Raw genomic sequence first — 13,051 nt, forward strand, 5'->3', positions numbered from 1 at the left:
ATTTTAGGTATATAGACAAGAATTAATTTGCATTGCTCTTAGTTATCTACAACGTACAGTGTTTGAAATAGCTCAAAAGCAATAAATGGCTCAGAACCTCCATACAATCAGAATCATACAACCCAAAAGGGTGTGCTCTAAACAATGCAGTTTTTCATTAAAGCTCATTTTCCTCCTTACAGTCCTAAGAAGGGGCTATTTACCCAGATGAGCAAGCTAGCTGGTCAGATAAATTCATTTTAAGGAAGTTCCTAAAGGAAACTGAAATTAGTTATTGGAATTAGAATTGTCTTCCTGGGAAAGAATTTACTGGAATAAATTGAAAAGTCATATGAACATAGGTTACCTCAGTTCTCAGTACTACTAGTTAAGCTATAACTGTATGGGTGGTCTCAACATAAGCAGGACTATTTTTCTATCCCAAGGAGGGTTCAGGTGAGGAACCCTATTATCCTCAATTCCTCACCTCTCCATATTTGAAATGCCTCATCCTTCTCCTAAGGGCCTAGGATTTTGGAAGCCAGAAGCTAGGAAGAAAACTTCAGGTTAATGCCAGGTACCTCCTTTGAGCAATGGGATACCTGATTTAAAAAAAAAAATTGGGGGGTTGGGTGGGATTAAGGCAGTGAGGACAAAGGGAAAAGGGAATGGGAGACAAGGATTTTTTTTTAAGTTTTATTTTGCCATATTCTTACAAATATAAGTGATGTATATTATATACAGAGAAAAAAGTTATCCAACAAAATGAGTTTTAAATGTTTTATATGGAAAGTGTTTTTATTATTTTTTAAGATTTTTTATTAATATATAGCTAACATACAATATTATATTAGTTTGAGGTGTACATTATAGTTATTCAACATTTAGACACCTAAAGAAGTGATCACCATGATAAATCCAGCAACCAACTGACACTGTACTATGCTATCACAATATTATTGACTATATGCCTTACGCTGTATATTACATTCCCATGACTTACTTGTTTTATACATGGAATTTTGGACCTCTTATTCTACTTCATCTTTTCCCCCTTTTTTAATTGTTAATTACAGCTGACATTCAATATTATTTTATATTAATTTCAAGTGTACAGCATAGTGGTTACACGTTTGTATAATTTAAGAAATGATTCCCCTGGGCTGGCCGAGTGGCGCGATGGTTAAGAACTGACTTGGGACACCAGAGGGCCCCGGTTCGGATCCCACATATGAGGGCCAGTGACACTGCCCTCTACAGCTAAGATGCTGAACAACAGCTCAACCTGGAGCTGGGCTGCCGTGAGTCGCTGGCAACGGCGGAGGCTGCAGCCCCTGTGGCAGCCCCTGTGGCAGTGGGTTGCCATGGGCTGCCGTGTGTAGCCAGCAGCCAGCGTGAGCGGCCAGCAGCCACAGTGAGCGGCAGTCCAGAAGCCAGTGACTGATCTGCCTCATCCGGGAAGAGCGCAATGATGGTGCCAACGTGGGCCAGTGAAGCAACGTCCTCCACAACTAGACTGAAGAACAAAAGGACAGCAACTTGTCTGTTCCCCTTCCCCCAATTCCCCAGCACTGTTCCCATCCCCCCAATTCCCCAATAAAAATCTTTAAAAAAAAATGATCCCCCTGACTAGTTTAGTACCCACCTTACACTATACATAGTTATTACCATATCATTGATTACACCCCCATGACTATTTTGTAACTACCAGTTTGTACTTCTTAATCCCCTCCCTTTTTTCACCCTGCCCCCAACCCTCTCCCATCTATCACCCCAATGAATCTAGTGCCCATCTGATACCATACACAGTTATTACAACATTATTGACTATATTTCTTGTGCTATACCCTACATCTCCATGATTATTGTGTAACAAGCAATTTGTACTTCTTAATCCCTTGCCCTTTTTCACTCACTCCCAACCCCCCTCCCATCTGGCAACTATCAATATGTTCTCTGTATCTATGAGTTTGGTTCTGTTTTGTTTGTTAATTTTGTTCTTTAAATTCTACATATAAGTGAAATCATATTGCATCTGTCTTTCTCTGTTTGACACTCCACTCATCACAGTACCCTCCAGGTCTGTCCATGCTGCTGCAGATGGCAAGAACCCATTCTTTTTCCTTGCTGAACAATATTCCATGAATATATGTACCACCTCCTCTTTATCCATTCTTCCATTGACAGACATCCAGGCTGCCTCCACATCTTCATTGTAAACAATGCTGCAATGAACATATGGATGCACACGTCCCCTCAAAGTAGCATTTGGGTTTCTTCAGATAAATACCCTTAAGTGGGATTACTGGGTCCTTCTTTGTCTCTTGTTATATATAGCCTTTGTTTTAAAGTCTGTTTTGTCTGGAATAAGTATTGCTACCCCACCTTTTTGTTTGTTTGTTTCCATTTTCATGAAATTTTTTTTCTATCCTTTTACATTCCGTTTGTGTGTGGCTTTTGATCTGACGTGATTCTCTTGTAGGCAGCATATGTGAGGGTTTTGTTTTCTTATCCATTCAGCCCTCTTATGTCTTTTGATTGGAGAATTTAATCCATTTACATTGAAAGTAATTGTTGATAGATATGTACCTATAGCCATTTTATTATTTATAATTTTTATCTTTTTTTTTTCTGTCTTAAAGAAGTCCCTATAACTTTCCTTGTAATACTGGTTTGGTGGTGATGAACTCCTTTAGTTTTTTCTTGTCTGGGAAGCTCTTTATCTGTCCTTTGATTCTAAATGATAGCTTTGCTGGGCAGAGTAATCTTGGTTTTAAGTCCTTGCTTTTCATCACTTTGAATATTTTGTGCCAATCCCTTCTGGCCTGCAAAGTTCTGTCAGCTGAGAAATCAGCTGACAATCTTATGGGAGCTCCCTTATAAGTGACTACGAGTTGCCTTTCTCTTGTTGCTTTTAAGATTCTCTTTGTCTTTAACCTTTGCCATTCTAATTATAATGTGTCTTGGTGTGGGCCTGTTTGGGTTCATCTTGTGTGGGACTGCACTTCCTGGACTTGTATGTCTATTTCCATTGCCAGGTTAGGAAAGTTTTCCACCATTATTTCTCCAAATAGGTTCTCAATTCTTTGCTTTAAATCTCTTCTTTCTGGTACCTGATGAAGCAAATGTTGTTACACTTGATATTGTCCCAGAGGTCTCATACACTATCTTCATTGTTTTGGATTTTTTTTTTCTTTTTGCTGTTCTGATTGTCTACCTTGTCTTCCAAATTGCACATGTGATCCTCTGTTTCATCTAGTCTGCAGGTGATTCCTTCTAGTGCATTCTTCATTTCAGTTATTGTATTCTTCACTTCTGACTGGTTCTTTTATTATGGTTTCTATGTCCTTTTTTATGCTTGTTATTGCTTTGTTGAAGTTCTCACTAAGTTCCTTGAGAATCCTTATAACCATTGTTTTGAACTCTGTTTCTGGTAGATTGCTTACCTCCATTTCATTTAGTTCTTTTTCTGGAGTTTTCTCCTGTTCTTTCATTTGGGATGTATTTCTTCATTTCCTCATTTTGGCTGCCTCTCTCTTTGTTTCTATGTATTAGGTAGATCTGCTGTGTCTCCCAGTCTTGGCCAGGTGGCCTTATGTAATAGATGCCTTGTGGGGCCCTGGCACAGTCTCTTTGGTCACCTGCTCCAGGTAATACAGTAGTGTCCCTTGTGTGGGTTGTGTGTGCCCTCCTGTTATAGTTGAGCCTTGATTGCTCTTGGCATCAGTGGGTGGGATTGACCCTTAGGTTGATTGACTGTGGGGGTTGGTCGTGTCCATAGTTTATGGGCTGTTGTGCACAGTGCTTACCCCACTAAGTGGGATTTGCCCTAGTGGGCACTAGTGCCTGATGAGACCACCCTTTGTGTGTGCTGCTTGTGGGGCTAATTGGGTGGTTCTCTGCTGTGGTCTGAAGTCAACCTCCAAGTATGTTGGTTCTGGGGCCTTTTGGAAGCAGCTCTGGTGCAGGCTCAGGTCAACCACTGCCTGTGACCGGCTGGGGACTATCTGATAGTAGCTACAAAGTGATTCACAGTTGTTTGCTGCCTGTGCTAACCCTGGAGTCTCATGGGAGAGGCCACACTGCAAACTGAGGATGTCTGCCACCAGTACCAGGCCTGGGGAAGCTCTGCAAAATGCTAGGACCCCCCATCCCCACCCCCTGATTCCTGCTGCCACTTGCTGGCTCCCTTAAGGTTCAGCCACTAATAAAGACTCATGCAGTACACAAGTTGGGTGAGGTGGGTTCTCAGGGAGTCACTAGATTGGGAAGAGTGTGGTCAGCAGTTTAATGTAGACTCTGGTTTGGTGCCAGTGCTAAGCCTGGAGCTACTTGGCAAAAGTCTCAGAGCACATGGAGGCCAGTTGCTACCCGTGGACTCTGATTGTTTTCTAAGAAAGAATGCAATGCAGGTGGGACTGCCTGCAGGTGGAGAAAGTGCCTCTGGTGTTGGGTGAATTGGTTACGGTGGAGTCCCAGTGAGTCAGCAGGTTGGAGTGAGAGGAGCTCACCAGGCCAATCAGATTCTGATTTAGCCTCTGGGGGTCTGCTCAACACAAAAATGATGGTGCCTGCCTGCCAGCTGCACAGGAACAGGACCCCACACAGGGAAAATGGCAACTATCCTCCAGAGCTTGCTACAAAGCTACACACCTCAGTCTGCCTCCCATATGTCTCTGACATCCCCCAAGTTACTGTTCCTCTGCCGGAGCCCAAGGTGAGTGCCTGTGAATGAGAGAGTCTGTGCATGGGTCATTTAAGTGGAGGTCTGGGTTTCCCACAGCCTTCTGTCCAACCGGAATGGTCAGAATCTCCACTGTTTTTCACAGCCAGATGTTCTGAGGGTTCCTCTTCCTGGCACCACTACTCCAGGCTGGGGAGACTGGTTTGTGCTTGGGGTATGTCACTCCTCCTGGGGGAACCTCTGCAGCCGAGATATCCTTCCTGGTTCTCAACTGCCATATGGAGGTTTGGGTCTTCACCCATCCTACCAGTCTTGACGTGGCTTCTTTATATCTTTACTTATAACATGTCTGTTCAGCTAGACTTCAGATGATTCTCCAAGTTGATTGTTCTATATTTAGTTGTAATTTTAATGTGTTAATGGAAGGAAGCAGGCACAGTGTTTATCTACTCCACCATCTTGGATCTCCTTGGAAGGTGTTTTTAATGTGCTGGTCTGTTTCATAATGTCCTAAGAAAAGTAGTTCACCAAATCCATACCTACCCTAGCAGTTTGAATATCTCAGTATTTTCTTTCCTTATCCTTCCCTCATTGCTGTGACTCATTGGGATTTTCTGTGTGCTGCCTCCATAATTATAGGCCATAGAAAATAATTGAATATTTTATTTTTTCTAGACTCTAGATATTTACAGTCTTTCTTATCAAGTTGGGTGCAACAATCTACTTTGCATGTAGGTTCTTTCACCTAAAATGATGTATTCCAACCAGGAAACAAGCAAGTGCAATACTTGTTTCAGGTTGCAGGTCTGTAAATAATTTAATTCTTTGTCTTCATTCATTCAGAATCTTAGGTCAAATTTATTTGAGTCAAGTGATATTTATGTTTTTCTATTAGTAAATGTAATGCTGTTTACTAAATTGACACACTCATAGCTACTAAAAATCCTCATAAAAACTGAGCTGATAGTTTTCAAGAAAAGGAATTGAATGACTGAGAGTGTTGGGGAGGTCCTTATCTTTTCTCTTTCCTCTCTAGATTAGTTCCCTGCAAAAGTACTGAAAGGTTCACTTATTTTTATGTATGAATTATTTTAATAATGTATTTTTAATGTAGTGTTTATTGATACATTAATGTATTTATTAATACTACCACAGTATTTCTTTTTTCTGATTTTACAGTTGTACTACATGCATGGAAAACACATACATATATATTTACACACATTGTGGGTTCCTGAGGCAAGCAATCAAACTTAAAAGTTTGACTCTAGTGTAGAACTAAAACCTTGAATAAAATTAATTTCTATTACTGGGATGTTCAAATTATTTAGAATTCCCCAAAAGAGAAAATTTTCATGATCCTAATGAATAATATGATCACATGGACATCAAAGGGAAATAACTTCTGATTACTTCTGACTCTCAAAAGCAGCAAAGGAACTAACTCAAATATTTTTAATTTCTTCATTACAAGATTGTAGTTTTGTACCCCTATAGGAAGTACAGTTTTCTCATTTAAAGTTTACCTTCAACACCAAATGTTTTGGGATAACATTACCTTAGATAATATTAGAAATAATAGATATTTCAAAAATTACTTGTTTAGATTTAACTAGCATTTATCAAATATCTAGTAAGAGTCAAGTGTCTTCACTTCTTTAGCCTCATTTAATCTGATCCTCAAAACGTCCTCATAACCCTGTTGTTATGGACTAAATTATATCCTCCCCAAATTCATATGTCAAAGTTATTAGCGTTTATCACTAACCCTGAGTACCTCAGAATGTGATTGTATTTGGAGAAAGGGTCTTTAAAGAGGTAGTTAAGTTAAAATGAGTTCATTAGAATGGGTCCTAATCCAATATGAGTGGTGTCCTGATAGGAAGGGGAAATTAGGACATATGCACATAGAAGGAAGACCATATGAAGACATAGGGAGAAAACAGCCATCTATAAGCCAAATAAAGAGAAATAAAACAAACAAAAAACCTGTTGACACTTTGATCTCAGACTTTTAGCCTCCAGAATTGTGAGGAAATACATTTCTGTTGTTTAAAAACCAATCTGTGGTATGGCAGCCCTCGCAAACTGATACACACCTGTAAAGGTGTGTACAGTAAAACCTTGGATTGCGAGTAACCTGTTTTGCGAGTGTTCTGCAAAACGAGCAAACATTTCTAATACATTTTAACGTGGTAAACGAGTGATGTCTTGCAATACGAGTAGTTTGTTTCTGGAACGAATTATGCTCGCAAATCAAGGTATTACTGTATTACATTTCTCTGTTGACACTCATGGCTTCTAGAAGTTTCCTAAGCTAAGAATAGGTCTATTACAAAACCACAATTTATGGTATAATGTAAAGGGTACTTTGGAAAGCCTTTAGGTACCAATGTACAAGAAGACATATACATTTGGTCAGATGTTAGCTACTGAGTCCAGGAAAATCTCACAATTACTCCCCTTCTGGTCTTGGCTGCAAATCTAGCCCAGCTTGGTCCCCCAATTGGCAGGCTTGGACCTCATTTGGATGACAGGAAGAAGCTGGCTCATGAATATGAAAGGTGGGAGGGCTTTGGATTGTGGCAAATAAATAATTAGTTGCACGTGTTTCTTTGTTAGTGAAAGAATTAAAAAGCGTATGTGTGCTGGACAATTATAATTAGAATTAACTATTCATTTTTTCATATTCAGCTTAGCTGTGCTTACCAATTGTTTCATGCGACTAATTCCCATTCTATTCATTGGTCCATAAAGTATGCATGGACATTTAAAAAAAGTACAAGCCATGGTTTATTCATTTGAATTTTCTTCATATGAAGAGGGAAGCTTCTTTGAAGAGGGCTAATATCATCAATTTCTACTTTTTTAAAAAAAAATTTTTAGCTGAGCCATCTTGCCATCTGTTGGCAACTCAGCAGCAGCTCAGCTTGGGCCGGGCATCAAACCACTGTTGCTCAGAGCTCTCACTCTTGAGCAAGCTCTTAACCAACTGAGCCACTCAGCCGGCCCTAATATCATCAATTTCAAAAGGAATCGGTGACCATATACAAGCAAATAAGTAATTTTATTTTTAGAAAAACCATTTGTATAATACTTTACATAATTTTGAAATCAAGAACATTCAATATCAATAATAAACTTAAATTCCATAAAAATACAAACATGTTTGGGAAGTGTGAGTGAATAAAACAAGGTAGAAGTAGAGGTAAAGAAAGAGATGGAAGAAAGATGTGGGGATTTAGTTCTGAGAGTATAATTTCCAACTGCCCTCTAAAGAGCAAAGTGTAGTGATTCCCAAGCAGCTCTCTGCGTGGAACATTCTTTTTCTACCTCCTGCTTCTCTTTGTCATTTCTCTCTCAGGCCTCAGTTTAAATATCTCCTTTGGAGATAAGTCTTCTTATAAGTCTCTTATAAGTCTTCACCTCTAAGACTTAGTTAGGGGTCCCTGTTATTCACACCCATAGGCCTTATGGCATCTTCTTTATAACATTCGTCACATTTGTTAGTACTTGTTCCATGCCTCTTTTCCTGAATAGAATGTGAGCTCCACTACAGCTGTGACTACATTCGCCTTGTTACCTACTGAATTGCCCGCACCTAGCAAGCTTCCCGGCACATAGCAGACACTCAGTAAGTATTGAGTGAATGAAAAGATGAGAAATGGGTAGTTTAATTTGTATCGTTAAGGTCAACATAAATTTCTTTCTTATAGTACTTTCTGAAGGAGATATGAATCTCCAAGCTATTCCCTATGCCTGCTTTCATATGATAAAAAGTGAAATGATTGCAAAAAGAAACAGAGAATGGGGAACGTTCCCTTAATTTCTGGCATTTTGATCACTTTCAGTTGATGCTCCATGAGGACAGACAGTATGTTTGTCTTTACTCATTATTCTATTACCTAGAGCAGTACCTGGCATATAGCAAGTTCATTACAGATGCAAGTTCTATAATATGGATGCACATATAGCTCTTATAACAAACATTTTGAATAAAATACAATTAAATATCAATAAAAATCAAGGTAAAAATATGTAAAGGATGCAAAAAAGATCACAAATATAGTCAAATCTTAAATTTGACTTAGTTTTCCTGGAGATCTAAAGTGGAAAGTGAAAAAGTCAATTTCTTAGGTATTACAAAAATTAATTCCTTAGAGGTAGTGAAATTTTCCTGTATAGTTTTATTACTTTGTAAATGTGGGGTTCAATATAGAATTCACTAAATAAAGTAGTGGGCAAAATTTCCAAGAAAATGCCTACATCCCTTATGATAACATATGTCACGACTGCTGATAAAAGCCATTGCATTACAGTTCAATTCATTGAAAACTTCTGCAAGGGTCAGAACCAAATGTCTAGCTTACTGATTATCCAAGACTGGAATACCTAATGCAGTGTTTCTAAATTTCCCTCCTGGCAGATGCCATGTGAGTTGGGTTACCTTGCTTTCAAAACAGGATATAGGTTCAACTCTGGCTCTTTCTGTCTTGATGTGCCTGTCTCATGAATCGTTAGAAGGGACGTGGGCTTTTTTCTGCTTCTTACCTCAAGATGGTTTGCATATTTGGATCAGGACCTGTCTCAACATGTTTTTCAAAGGCAGTCCTGGAAAACTATTATTCTCTCTAATCCTCTGACCCCATTTGTGAGACAGGCTTTTGTCTGGCTGGGATATGAAGTCCTATTTGCAGATCTAACTTTCTCCACAGATAGGTCTCAGGGTTGCACATTTACAGAGAGGTAGGGACTAGTTTCATTTTCCTTCTAGTTCTAGTAGGGATCCCTGCACTTTGTGGGGTATTAGATACTTACCTGATTCAGTAATAAGGATGGACCCTAATGAGATGCTCATTTGGTTCTTTGTGTCTATTCTCAGTTGGTTAGAACCTTGAGAAGATGGGTGATTGACATTCCATTGACTTTAACACTCATGATCATGAATTCAGAAAGAATGCAAACATCATGATATGCTTGGTGTCTGGGTTTCCTCAGGAAGATGATGAGGAGCAGAGTTTGAGCCACATAGGAATAGGAGACAAACTTAAGTGGAATGCAGGAAGCAAGAACTTGGTCTTCTATTTATATGTCCAGTATCTTCATATTCTGTAACCTGAAGCTGTTGACTTCTATCCCACAGCCTATTATAGTCCCAGTTATGCAGAGTATCTGCAGAGCTGGAGGCGGAGAAGGTAGATATTTTCCAAACCCATTCCCTGAATCACAGGGTTATCCTTTCTTAGCTCACTTGATAATTTGATGCTATGAGACATCATCTTTTCTTCTTCCTCACTGCACACAGACCTTGGTATGTAGTTCTGAGATTGATCTGGATTCATGTTCCTGCAATTTGTTTCCAAAGGCTTTTTTTGCATGTGTGCAAACACTTCAATAGTTGCTTTGTCTTTTGCTTTACCTCCCTTTTCTAGTCTCAACCCCTAGTCCCTTCTTTTATTAATCAACCCCAAGATGAGTGACTTGCTATATATGTATATTGGAGTAATAATTCTCAACTTGCCAAAAAGTACACACGATTAGATCTGTGTATATGAGGATTTAGAAGAAGGGATTCAGGGACTCTGCAGGAATTATATCTACCTAATATATACATATATATACACATATATATAATATATATGTATATGTATATATAGTATGCATTATGTATATATTGGGTTGTTGCAAAAGTCATGACATATTTTTTCTATGTTTTTTGTTGCAAAAATGCATCATGCCTTTTCCAACAACCCAATATAAATATAATGCATATTATGTTATGTACCAGGAATAATACTAGGTTCTTCACTGGGTCTCATTTAATCCTGACTGGTGTGTGCACATGTGTGTATAAAATGATCATATATAGATATCTATATCTATATCTAATCTATATCTGTCTATATCATCTATCTGTCTATCTATTATCTATCTATCTATCTATCTATCATCTATCTATAGAGAAGTAAAGAATTTGGTATCATTCCTGGTAAATAATATGCATTTACAAGTATCATTAATATTGTCTATTGAGAATAGCAAAGATAGATTTTGATTAAAAAATTCAGTTGGGAGGCCAGCCGAGTGGCTCAATTGGTTAAGAGCTCGCTCAAGAGTGTGAGCTCTGGCAACAGCGGTTCGAGTCTCGGCTGAGCTGCCGCTGAGCTGCCAACAGCTGGCAGGATGGCTCAGCTAAAAAAAAAAAAAATTCAATTGGGAAAACATGGAGGACAATTTTTATTTCTTGTGATTAAAAACAATAGAAATCGGTCTCAAATCTATTCCCATACATGATTTCTAGCTTCAATTATGCATATGACTTAATGGAGTAAGACCATATTTCACCATAGGCATAGAATATTAGAGCTGGAAAGGCTAGTTGAGACCATCAGACACATCTTTATTTACATATGTGCAAACTGAGATCTAGCCAGTCTAATAGGTTCCCAAGATTTTCTGGATCTTTCTATTACATACAGATGCAAAATATCTTGATGACATCTGGATGTTTAGAAATATCTAGAGGGTTTTTTGGTCTCTGCAGATTTTTGGAAGAATGTCTTCACTTTTAATTTGCATGTTAGTTTCCATAAAGCCAAGCCTTTGTCCTCTTCAACAAGAAGCTATAATGTAAGTAAAACCAGATTTTGGACTTGAAAAACTGGCTTTGAGTATCATACAGCCCTAGAGTGCCTGGAACTGTGGTATTGATTCTTAGAATTAAATTATTACTTATGCTTATCTTTGGGGGTTGACTCTGACAAGATAACTCAGGAGTCTCCCGATTACTAACTCGGCCATGATTAAATGTTGTTTGTGAAAACTGGGGGTGATTTTTAGCTTAACCAGTTGAATACTATGGTATATTATGGGAAAGGAGTGTGTTTTGCTAAGGGGGCAACAAAAGGAAAGTGGAAGAAGGGTTTCTGTATGCCATTTTCAAAATGAATTCAATGGCTTGTTTCTTTAACTGGTCTGCTAGTCCCATTATGTCAGGGATCATATTATTATCACCACATATAATATCATCTTATTAAAACAGATTCTAAAACAAAAACAAAACAAACACTACACTAGCTCGAAACCTACTTACTTCAGGAAACCTCCTGCGAGTAACCATAATTTACCTAATACTTTTAACCATTCAAATGCAATCTCAGAACACTGAATTCCATAAACCACAACACTTTTGTTGTTACTTATCTCTGAATGTCTTTTAAGTTTTCTCCAGTTATTTATTTAAAATCTCTGCCTATAGCAAGAAGTCCTGGATTTGAGACTGGGCTTACTTTCTAGCTGCATAATCTTGGAATAATCAATTTCCTTATCTGTAAAATAGGGATAAAAATGGTACGTATCTCATGGCATGGTTATGAGGGTTAAGATAACATATGAAAAGCACTTAGCATTGTGCCTGGTACATAGTAACTGCGCATCAAATGATTGATAATTATTGTCCATTTAATTTTTTTCCTGGGGGGCAGTGAGGCATATTGGGAAGAGCATGGGCTCTGCAATGAGTCAGTTCTGGGGTCCAATTGTCACCACTTACTGTGTGCATCTTGAGCAATTTAATTAACCCCTTGTGTCACTACTTCATTTCCAAAATGGATATACTGTAAATAACACCCAGTTCGCTGGGTTGAGAGGAAAGTGCCCATTTCCTCCCAATCGATTATCAGCAAGTTAACATCTATGCAGTGTATTTCAAGGGCAAGGCAAAGCACAAGGTGTCACAGGAAGTTTCAAAAGAAAATAAACGCGTGTTCTCCACCACAGGCGAGGAGAGCAACAAGCCAACAAAATCAAGCGAACCATGCTAGTGAACTGCTGATGATATATTCCAATTACAGCGGGTCCCTAATCCATGCCCATTTGTATTTTCCCCAGTGTGAATGTGGAGGAATTTTCAATGAGAGCCTTCTTCCTGGTATTTTTACAAGTCAGCAGATCCTCAACGCCCAGCTGAAAAATGGGGCTGATGAAAGACCCTAGAAAACCTGGAACAGTCACCAACTAACTGTTCAGGGGCCAGTGCCACAGAAACTAGGATAAAACAAACCTCTTCTTTCTAACCAAGGGCAGGTCTCACTCGTGTCGGGGACGTTACGCGTTAGGACGGAATGCGGGTCCACTGCCTGGACGCGGACAGAGGCGGTGGCAGAAGCGCCCCTTCCCAGCACCACCAGCCCCACCAGCCCCACCGTGGAGGATTTTCCTCAAGCGCCGTGACTGACCCGAGGCGTGGCGCGGCCGCCCGCCCGCCTACCCGGCTGAGGAGCTCTCCAGTCCTCACACGGTTAAACCTCTCCCAAGGAGGATGCAGGAGGGAGGGCCCCCGGAGGGCCCCCGCCCCCGCCCACGAAAATGAGGATCACACCGAGCCGG

Source organism: Hipposideros armiger, unplaced genomic scaffold (genome assembly GCF_001890085.2).
Source record: "Hipposideros armiger isolate ML-2016 unplaced genomic scaffold, ASM189008v1 scaffold_63, whole genome shotgun sequence".
Lineage (NCBI taxonomy): Eukaryota > Metazoa > Chordata > Mammalia > Chiroptera > Hipposideridae > Hipposideros > Hipposideros armiger.